Below are 11,412 nucleotides of genomic sequence, written 5' to 3' on the forward strand. Positions count from 1 at the left end.
CAGATAAATACAGCAAAGATCCAATCATTCCTCTATAGCCTGAAATGTATACACTTTTTCCTTTCTTATATTCATCCAACTTAGTAGCTATAGACATAGGTGTTGATGCAGGTGAGCAGTCAATCATTCCAAATTTCTTCAATAAATCTTTGACATACTTTATTTGACTGATAAATTTTTTATCACTTCTTTGGCTAACTAGAAGGCCAAGGAAGTAACTTAATTCTCCCATCATGCTAATCTCGTACTCACTCTGCATGAGTTTAGAAAATATTTGACATAAATTTTCATTTGTAGAACCAAAAATGATATCATTCACATAGATTTGAATTAGAATAATATCACCACCATCCTGCTTGTAGAATAGAGTCTTATCAATTGTACCTCCTATAAATCCATGTTTAAGAAAGAATTCTAACAGTGTGTCATAACATGCTCTAGGTGCTTGCTTCGATCCATAAAGGGCCGTCAAACAGGTGGTTGTTGGACATAGACATCTTCTTCCAATTTACCATAAATGAATGCACTCTTCACATCCATTTGCTACACCTTGAAATTTAAATGTGCAGAAAATACAAGAAAGATTCTTATTACTTTATTTCTGAAAATAGGAGCAAAAGTTTCATAATAATCAATTCCTTCTTTTTATGAATAGCATTTGGAAACCAGTCTTGCTTTGTTTCTTATCACAATTCCATTTTCATCCATTTTGTTCTTGTACACCCACTTTGTTCCAATGATACTTCTGTTCTTTGGTGCAGGAACTAATTCCCAAACTTTATTTCTCTCAAATTGATTTAGCTTTTCCTGTATGCAAGTTATCCAATCAGGATCAAGTAGAGCTTTCTAAGATTTCTTAGGCTCAATTTGTGAAAGAAAGCATGCATGCAAACATTCGTTTGTGGTTGCACTCCTAGTCCTCACTCCCGCATTTGGATCACCAATTATTGCATCTCTTGTGTGACTTCTATCCCATTTTCTAGTATGATCTTGTTGACTAGAGTTTCCTACATTTTCTTCATTATTGGCATGACTTGAAAAACTATCATCGCTTTCTCCCTCTGAGTTTGTGGCATCAAATTCAGGTGAACTTATACTTTGAGAGGACTCCTCCTTTCCATGGTTCAGTAGTTTTTTTGTTTCTTCTTCTATTCCGTTGACTATGTTGATCTCAGCATCATCTTCAGGAACACTATCAATGTTTAGATTTACAAATTTTAGGGCTTCAGCTTCATTTTCATCAAGGCATTCCAAGCCCGGACACTTGTCATCATCAAAGGTCACACCAGTGCTTTCCATTATTTTCTTTTGCTCAAGCACATAAACTCTATATGCAGTTCTTTCCAATGAATATCCCATAAAATTAGCTTCAAAAACTGTAGAGTCAAATTTTGCAACATATTCAGAGTTGTCTTTGAGCACAAAGCAGTAAGCTTCCTTTTTGACAAAATTGAGTAAGGTGATTTGCCAAGATTTTTGTTGATCAAATATCTGTTTTAATTATAGTATGTTGTATTGACAACTTCATCCAAAAAATTTGTTAGCAGATTGGCATCTTGCAGCATTGTTCCTGTAGCTTCAACTAGAGTTATATTCTTCCTTTCAACAACACCATTTTGCTAGAGTGTTCTTGCAGCTGAGAACTCTTGAACAATGCTCTTGTCTTTGCAGAATTAACTTAAAGCTGCATTCCTGAATTCTGTGCCATTATCACTCATCAATCTTTTAACATAATATTGATCATCAACCTGCTTCTCAACTTTCTTTATGTATTTTATAATGGTGTATGAAGTTTCATCTTTTGAATGCATAAATTCCACTCAACTTTATCTTGAGTAGTCATCCACCATCATGAATTCATATTTCTTTCTTAAAATAGACAAGAAATTAACTGGTCCAAACAAGTCCATATTAATAAGATACAATGGTGCACTTAATGAATTTACAGTCTTGCTCTTATGACTAGACCTTTTCATTTTGCCTTTTTGACAAACCTCACAAACTTTATCTTGAGAAAATTTCAAATTGGCATGTCTCTCACTAATTCCTTTTTTCACCAAGGTATTAATTGCTTTGTAATTCAGGTGAGAGAGTTTCTTGTGCCACAACTTGCTTTTCTTAATGGATTCCTTGGTATAGCAACAAAGTCCATCCTTATTTGCTGAATTTAGATCTTCAACAAACATGCTTCCTTTCCTTGCTCCTTTCAGAGCAACTTCACCAGTTTTCTTGCTAGTGATTGAGCAGTCTTATTTGTCAAATATCACCTTGAACTCTTTGTCTATAAATTGGCTGGCACTTGAAGATTTACCTCAAGACTAGCAACTAGTGCTACATCTTCAATGGCAACATTTACAGAAATTAACTTGTCATATCCCATTGTGAATCCTTTGTTGTTGTCTTCAAAAGTCACCAATGGGGTAGCCATCTCCTCAAATTGTGATAGCAGGGCTTTATAACCTGTCATATTCCTGGAACATCCACTGTCAATGATCCATATGACTTTATCCTTTTCTCCCTGCACATAATGAGAATTAAGTGTGTTTAGCTACACAAGCAGTGTTGGGTACTTTCTACTTTTTCACAGAAGTTGCATAAGTAGAGTTTAAGCTTTCAAAAGGAACAACAGTCATTGGTTTTTTAGCATTATCCTTTTTAACAGTAGATCCATGATTATTTCCTTGAGATCTTTTCTCAATTTATGATAACTTGTCATAACCTTCATATTGCAAGGAATGCAATCAGACTTGTCATAGAATGAATATAAATCTTTGGCCAATGCTTCATTGTATTTGCATGCTCCCACTTTTGGCTGACTAAAAGCTTTTCTACAAAGGTGAGTTAGGTAATTTATTGAGCCATATTTTTGACATTGCTTCCTTGGAGCATTAGCAACATAGGCATAGTTGTTGCTCTTGTTTACACCTATCTTTCCATTCCTGTTCTTTTTCTTTTGGCCAACATTCTCAATTTTAACTTTCTTGGTTAGTGTCTTTGCAGTTTGGGTTACTATGGGCTTCTTTTCATTTTCAGCAGTGGGAGTGGTTTCTGCATTTCTATTCTCATCATCTTCATTTTCAATTTCTTGCTTGATGACCAACTCAACTTCACTGAAAACAACCTCACAAGCTTTGAACAAAGGTGCATTAACTTTCTTCAGCATCACATGAATAACATGGTTCACTGTTTCTTGTCCTTTGTCAGCTTCACCTTTCTTTTGAGAATTTAAACCTTATAGTCCAAGCCAATAGCTATGTTAGCACATGGTTTGTTTTCTCATTATATTGTCCAACCAATTGAGATGCTTTTTTATATGATTTGAGCTTCAAATCATTCTTCTCTAATTTTTCTCTCAACACTACCTCCACTTCACTAGCACACTTGAGCTTGTTCTACAGATATTCATTTTCTTGCGTGACTGTCTCAAGACTAACAAGCTGCAGCTCCAATTCCTGTTTTTCTATCTCAAGCTTCTCATTGATCTTTAACAGCCTACTCACTTCCTCAGTAGCTGCCATCATGCTTGTGTGGATATGAAACATCTCTACACTCATCTTTTTAATAGTTTAATTATATTAACTTGCATTTAAATCACTTGTGGTTAGAGTTGGTACTTCTGATTTAGATGAAGATGATTATCCTTTCTCTAGTGCCATGAGAGCATAATTTCCAAATTCTTCATTGTCATCATCTTCATATGTATCATCCCAACTCTTGCCTTCTACAATATAGGCCTTTCCCTGTTGCTTTCTCAAGATAGCTTCACACTTTGCTCCCAATTCCAAATAAGCTTTATCTTTCTTCACCTTCTTTGGCTTTCTACACTCAGTATCAAAGTGACCTAACTCATCATAACTGTAACATCTTATCTTTGATATGTCAACGGATCCTGCTCTATAGCCAACTTTGCTATCTGAGTTGAACTGTGTTTTTTCTTTCCAATTGTTGTTGTTGTTTGATGTCTGACCCTTTTCCTTAAAAAACTTTGGCTTCTTTACCCCTATATTAGAGAATTTTCTTGCAAGGTAAGCCATTGACTGGTCCATCTCATCCAGTTCATCGAGGGTGTAGAATTCATCCTCTTCTATTTCCAGTATGACTTGCTTCTGTGGCTCCTTATTCTTTTGCTCAAAAGTTTGAACAACTGGGGTTTGAGCTTCTAGTTCATCATCAGAGAACTTACAATCATTGGCAACTAAGGAACTAGTTCCATTAATGACATGTCCTTGACCAGCTCTCAATGACTTTCTTTGTAACATTTCCAGCTCATAAGTCTTCAAGATTCCATACAGGATTTCCAGTGTCATTATGCTTAATTATTTTCCTTCTCTAATAGCAGATATTTTTTATTCCAAATGGCCAGGAAGCGTGAGAAAGAATTTTAGGTTAACCTACTCAGCTTCATAGTATTTTTCATGAAGCTGCAAGTCAATTATCATCTTATTGAATCTTTCAAAAATATCAGTCATACTTCCCTTAAATTTAGCCTTAAAACCCTCATACTGTGACACCAAGATCCTCCTTTGGTTAGATCTAACTTCTTCTATTCCCTCACACATTATCTCAATTTTCTCACAAATCTGTTTAGCATAATCACAGATGATAATGTTATTGCACATTATATTATCAAGAGACTCAATTACTATAAGTTGTAAACTGCTATCTGTTGTAACCTTTTCCTTTGCAGTATATGTTAAGGGGATTTAGGTGCATAATGTGTTGTATTAGATATAATAGATTATATCAGGACATAAACTATCATGAGTTCTTCTCAGTATTTAATATCAGTATTTACTGAAGAGTGACATCATTAGTATTTATATCAGTACTTGATGATCAGCAGTTGATGTCAAGATTAGTCACTTCAGTATATATTCGATAAGGAAATGAATTGCAGAAATTCAAGGCGGTGAAGGACTTGATCTCAGAAGCAATCATACGTGGATATGTAATAGGTATCCTTATTGTAATATAATAGAATTCCTTATTGATTATGTAATTGTGCACTATATAAGCACTGATTAGGTTTACTCTATGAGTTGTGTACATTGATATATCATTGGCATAACCTAGCAGCTCTCAAGGATAATTGTTCATCCTTTGAGAGAGTACTTTTGTAATCAGTTTTTATCTGTTAATATATAAACTGTTGGTTCTGTTAAAGCTTCATCGAATTATTTGCATAAACTGTATTCACCCCCTTCTACAGTTGATTATGAACCTAACAATTGGTATCAGAGCTTTTTGTTGATATACAAACAATTTAAGATCTAAAAATCAATATTTAATTATAAACAAAGAAGCACCAGAGAATCCACCACAACCACCCTCAGCCAGATCACAGATTAGCAGTAATATGAGTAGATATGCAACCATCAAGGTTCCAATCCTGAAGATACATAAATATCCAACCTGGAAAGTTAGGATGGCCATATGCTTGGAAGCAACAGATCCTGAATACCTGAGCAGGATTTAAGATGGTCCTTATAGACCAATGAAGGTAGTTGTTGTTGTTGTAGAAGAAGAAGAAAAGATGGGTGATAATGACAAGGACTATACTCCTGAAGATCTTTCATCTATTATGAAGGATGCAAAAGTTAGACATATTCTGCCTAATAGTCTTGATAGTGTTATGTCCAATAGGGTAATTGGATGTAAAACGACAAAGGAAATTTGGGATGCTTTAGAAGTAAAGTGTCAAGGTACTATTGCTATCAAGAAGAATAGGAGGACATTACTTACTCAAGAATAAGAGTATTTGACTCAAGAGATAATGAGTCCTTGACTGAGATCTATGACAGATTTCAGAAGCTGTTGAATGACTTATCTCTTACCGACAAGGAATATGATTTAGAGGACTCAAACTTGAAGTATCTACTTTCACTCCCTGAAAAGTGAGACTATAAGGTCACATCAACAAGGGATAATTATGAACTTGATGAAACACCTCTAGATGAGATCAATGGCATACTGAAAACTCATGAACTAGAGATGGAGCAAAGAAGCAAGAGAAAAGGATCCAAGTCTAGACCAGTTGCACTTAAGGTTGAAGAGAATCCAAAGAAGAAAGCTAGGCAAAAATATTACTCCAAAGGAAAAGCTATGATTGCAAAGTCTGATACCGAGTTAACAAACCATAATGATGACTCAAATACTGATAGTGAATCAGATACTGATAGTGATCATGATAATAATGAAGACATGGAACAAATGGCTAATCTATTGGTCAAAAGCTTTAAGAAGATGGTCTACATGAACTTCAATAAAGGGAAAAGGTTTTCCAGAAAAGGTTCCAGTTCCTCAAACTCTGATATGAGGAATGATAGAAGAAATACTAATAGGAAGGAATCAAAGTTTGGAAAATCTGACAAGTCAAAGGAAAGATGTTACCACTGTGATGGAATTGGACACTTTTTAGTTGACTGTAGAGAACCAAAATCTCATAAGAAACAAGCTTTGATCACAAAGAAGAAAAACTGGGATGATTCATCAGATTCAGATGATGGTGTTAACTATGGTCTCATGGAAAATGTTTGATACTGAGGCTGAAAATGCTGAATTAAAGGTAACTCAGACCACCCTTGGTTTTGATACTGATGATATCCATGAATTAAGATTGTTCTTAAATGTCTGCATGTTAGTTATAGGGATCAAACCATAGAGAATAATAGAATCAAGAGTGAAAACTCTGAGTTAAGGAAAAGGAATGACCACCTAGAAATTGAGTTGCTTTCCATGCTAAAAATAAAGAAAAATTGTTAGAAAAGCATGCTTATCTAGAAAAGGGTTTAGCTAAAGAAAGAGTGGTTATTAAGATTCAGACTAAATCAGGAAAAACAACTCAAGAAATTTTAGAGAATCTGTTGGGGATCAGGATTCAGATATGCTAATAGATCTAATTATGATAAGAAAATTGGAAAAGAAACTAAGAAAACTAAACCAGTAAATACTGATACTAAGGTCAAACTGAACAAGGTTCAGTTGAAGCCCATTAAGTTTAATCCAAGTGTTGATGTTGTTAAGTCAGTTAATGAGGAAGGTTAAACCTCAACACCTAGATCAAATTTTAAAATTGATAAAAGTGAACAAGTTCACACAAGATCAGTAAATATTGGTTTAATGACTCAGAAACAGCTTAAGAAAAAGCTGAAGGAATTACACATGAAAACAAGGAGAAAAAGCCTAGGAAAAACATGAATGGCAAGGTAGGTGTTAATAAGAATGGTAATTATGTAACTGCTCCTAATACACCTAGAAAGACATGCTTGAAATATGGTAGTACAAATCATCTTTCTAATTCTTGCAGGAATAATAAAGAGGTAAATATTATTCCTCCCAAATTAGAGTTTAGGAATTGAACAATTAAATTTAAACCAAAAAGTCCTAGTTTTCATTATGGTAGTGTGTGGCACTCTATTTATACATGTAAAGAGTATCACAGTTTATATTATGATTATTATGAACTGAAACCCTCTTTAAATAAAGTAACATTTGATCTGCATGTGTAAATAATGATAGTAAGAATGCTAACATAAACTCTAATATGAAGTCTTCTGCTGCATATGTTAAAAAACGTAAAAAGTCCAAAAGATCCAAGCAAGTGTAGGTCCTTAAAAACACTAACTGATTTTAAATACTGATTGTATTATAACAAGAGAAATTCTCTAGTCTTGGACATTGGATGCTCAGGACATATGACTGGTTATAAATTCCTGCTATCAGAATTTGAGGAGAAAGTTGGACCAAGTATTTCTTATGGAGATGGAAACTTAGGAAAAATCTTGTGTTGTGCAAGACATGCATGTACTTTAACAAGACTAAGTCAAATTGACAACCCTAAGTAAGTTGTATTGTAATCTTAGTTTGTATTTTGTATGGTACCATTAAAGTCTGTAAAAATGTCAAATAGCAACTTGAGTCTTTTTCTTTTAAACAATATCAAGCCTAAGAATTATATCTGGAAGAATATCAAGAAGATCATGCCTCAGAAGAATTATGAAGAAGCTTGGAGTTGAATAAATCTGTTTTGGGAAAAATGTTCTAAGTCAAGATCGCTACAAGTCACATATTTAGTGTTATAGAGAAGTCATTCGATAACTCCAGAATCACTTATAGAGAACTCAGGAAAGCTACTAGAGAACTCAGAGATATCGACAAGCCAAGTTAAAGACATGAAGGTTGGTGATATCGACAAGTCATTTCTTCACTAGAGAACTCAGAGTTATCGACAAGTCAACATTCATTAGAGAACTCTGAGTTATCAATAAGTCAAATTCCACTAGAGAACTCAGAGATATCGATAAGTCAAAACTCACTAGAGAACTCTGAGTTATCGACAAGTCAAATTTTACTAGAAAACTCTCTGTTATCGTTAAGTCAATAAGCCACTAGAGAACTCAGAGAAATCGATAAGTCAAAGTGAAGATATGAAGACTAGAGATCTCGACAATCCAAATTCTCTTATAGAGAACTCAGAGACCTCTACAAGTCAAATTTACTATGGAGTATTAGAGATATCGATAAGCCAATATACTTATCGAGATGTCAAGTTCTCTATAGACCAAACTAGAGATCTCGAGGTAATATCTCAAAGTACAATTTGCAGACCAGTTCAATATCCAAGATTAAAAATCAACAAACAATCGAATCAGCTGGATTGACAAGTCTACAAAAAGCAGGTTGAAGAGTGTGTAACATCAAGGGTGCAGATTAACTAACAGAGGAAGATTAAAGTTAACACGGGATGTAAAGATATGCTAAGCCAGAAATGGAAGATATGCTTTTCCTAAAATGAATGAGAAGTGACAATTTACTAAAGTTAATAGCATGTCTTATTATATACTGTGTAAACCATCAGTTAACTAAATTATAAAGTTAACACTGGTCCTTTGTTAGATGTAAGAATTTTAGATCAGGAACTCTTGTATTCTATCAAGAAAGAAGCTAAGCTCTTTATCAACAAAGAACCTAGAAATTTTGTAGCAAAACGTTCTTCATTTTAATATAAAATTAAGTGAGTTTTGAAAGATCTGTGTTCTTTACTATTGCATGTTTAATTTCTATATAAACACATTTCACTACAAGGTTTGATTTACTTTGTTCACAACCAAAATTGTTCAAGAAAAACATTAAAACACAAAAACACATTCACCCCCCCCGGTGTGTAATTCATTACCTAACAAGTGGTATCAGAGCAAAATCTGAAAATAAACAGATTCAAGATCTTGGAAGAATGAATACACAGAAAATCAGTATCATCAAAATTCTTACTTTTGACAAAGCTAACTACACTATTTGGAAAAAGAAAATGTTGTTATTTATCAGGATGGCCAATCCACTCTACATTCAGATTCTCAAAAATGGGCCCTTCACTCCTATGGTTAGAGTCGAGGAATCAACAGATGGTGATATGGTCATCCCAGCTCATTATGCTCCAAAAGACCCTTCTGAGTACTCTGAGCCTGAGAAAGAAAAAGTTTCCCTGGATAGTGGCTTACAGCTGATATTGATAGAGTCACTTGATAATATAATGTACAACAACATTGTCAACTGTGACACTGCTAAAAAAATCTGGGAAAAGATTGAAATACTCTATGAAGGAACTGAGGAAGTTAGATCTAATCAAAGAAGACCGATTTCACAATATGAGGGTTTCATGGCCAAGCCAAAAGAAAGTATCACCGATGTGTTTGAAAGGTTTAATAAGCTGATAAATGACTTGCAGCTCCATGACAAATATTATGAAGCTGAAGAAGTGAATCTGAAATTTCTGCTAACACTTTTTGACCATTTGGTGATGGATTTTAATCGCGGCGGGGGCAAGGTAAAAAACACTTTTACACACATAAAATCCAAATAAAAGCATATAAATCGTGGTAAAAATGAGGGGATCGATTACTAAACTTTAATATGCGATCCAAGAGCAACGATCGGAGATCCTTAGCAGCTGCTCCTCAAACGTGAAGCACTCTACCGGTATCCACCAAGAAAACGACGTTAAGGAGGAGGAGGAGGTGGAGAGAATTAGGTTTTCTAAAACTTTTGGGTTATTGGGTTCAAATAAAAATAGGGTCTATAATAGTATATTTATAGGCAAAATTTTCAGCTGAAATTTTCCCATAAATATTATTATTATTATCCCATTTATTATTCTCATTAATAATAAAAACACCTTTTAATTATTAATCCTTTTTCTAAACACTTTAGAAATAATTCTCTCTCTTGATTTAATTTCCAAAAATTAAATCCTTAATTAATAATATTAAGAACTTCTCTTAATTAATTTATAATCAATTAAATCTCATTTAATCAATTATTAAATTTTCCAATTAATTATTTATTTCATAAATATATAATTATTAGCCATTATTAATTAATTCCTCCACCATTAAATCATTCTCTTTTTATGGTGTGACCCTGTAGGTTCAATATTAAGCCGGTAGTAGAAATAAATAATAATAAAACTATTTTATCATTATTTATATAAATTCTCTAATTTATTAAATATGATTAATTAATTAATCACATTTATTCTACATCGTGAGGGATACTTCTCAGCATATCACGACTATCCGGATAATATGAATTCACTGCTTAGAATACCAAGAACCTATTCAGTGAATAGTTACCGTACAATAAACTCCTTCTATCCTACAATGTCCCGATTAAATACAAGGCATGGATCTCGTGTCAAGCCTATCTAATTTAATCACTTGCTTACCATTTACTATGCTTAGTTCTATGCAAATTAGAAACTCTTTTCTAATTTCATTTACTCTGGCCAGAGATTCCTGAACTAGCATAAGTGGATCAACCTTGAACATTCACTTCCTTCACTGGAAGGGGTAGATCCTTTATTGATCATACACTATCTTCGTGTACAAATTCCTATACCCAGTAGAGCCCTAATAATTGTCCCTGGAGACTAAGAACTAAACCAAAGCATAGTTCAGTGTACACAAGATGACTATGATGACCTCAAGTCTAAGGATACTTGTACAACTATCACTATGTGAACAACTGCTGACACGTGAGTGAACTCCATCAGTTGTTCAGCTGTGCGAGTCATGTTCAGTGAACTTATTCTATAATAAGCACCTACATACTAGCTATAGTGTCACCACACAAATGTCTATGAGAACAGACATCCTTCATAATGAAGCAAGCATAGTATGTACCGATCTCTGCGGATTATTAATTACCAGTTAGTAATCCTACGACCAGGAACTATTTAAGTTTAGAGTTATCATCTTTTAGGTCTCACTATTATGATCTCATCATAATCCATAAAAAGCTTTACTTTAAACTATGGTATATCTTATTTAAACACTTAAATAGATAGAGCCCGTAATAAAAACAAAACAAATCTTTTATTAATATCAATGAAATCAAAACAGATTACATAAAAAGTTA

Source organism: Apium graveolens, chromosome 2, assembly GCF_009905375.1.
Source record: "Apium graveolens cultivar Ventura chromosome 2, ASM990537v1, whole genome shotgun sequence".
NCBI classification, from domain to species: Eukaryota; Viridiplantae; Streptophyta; class Magnoliopsida; order Apiales; family Apiaceae; genus Apium; species Apium graveolens.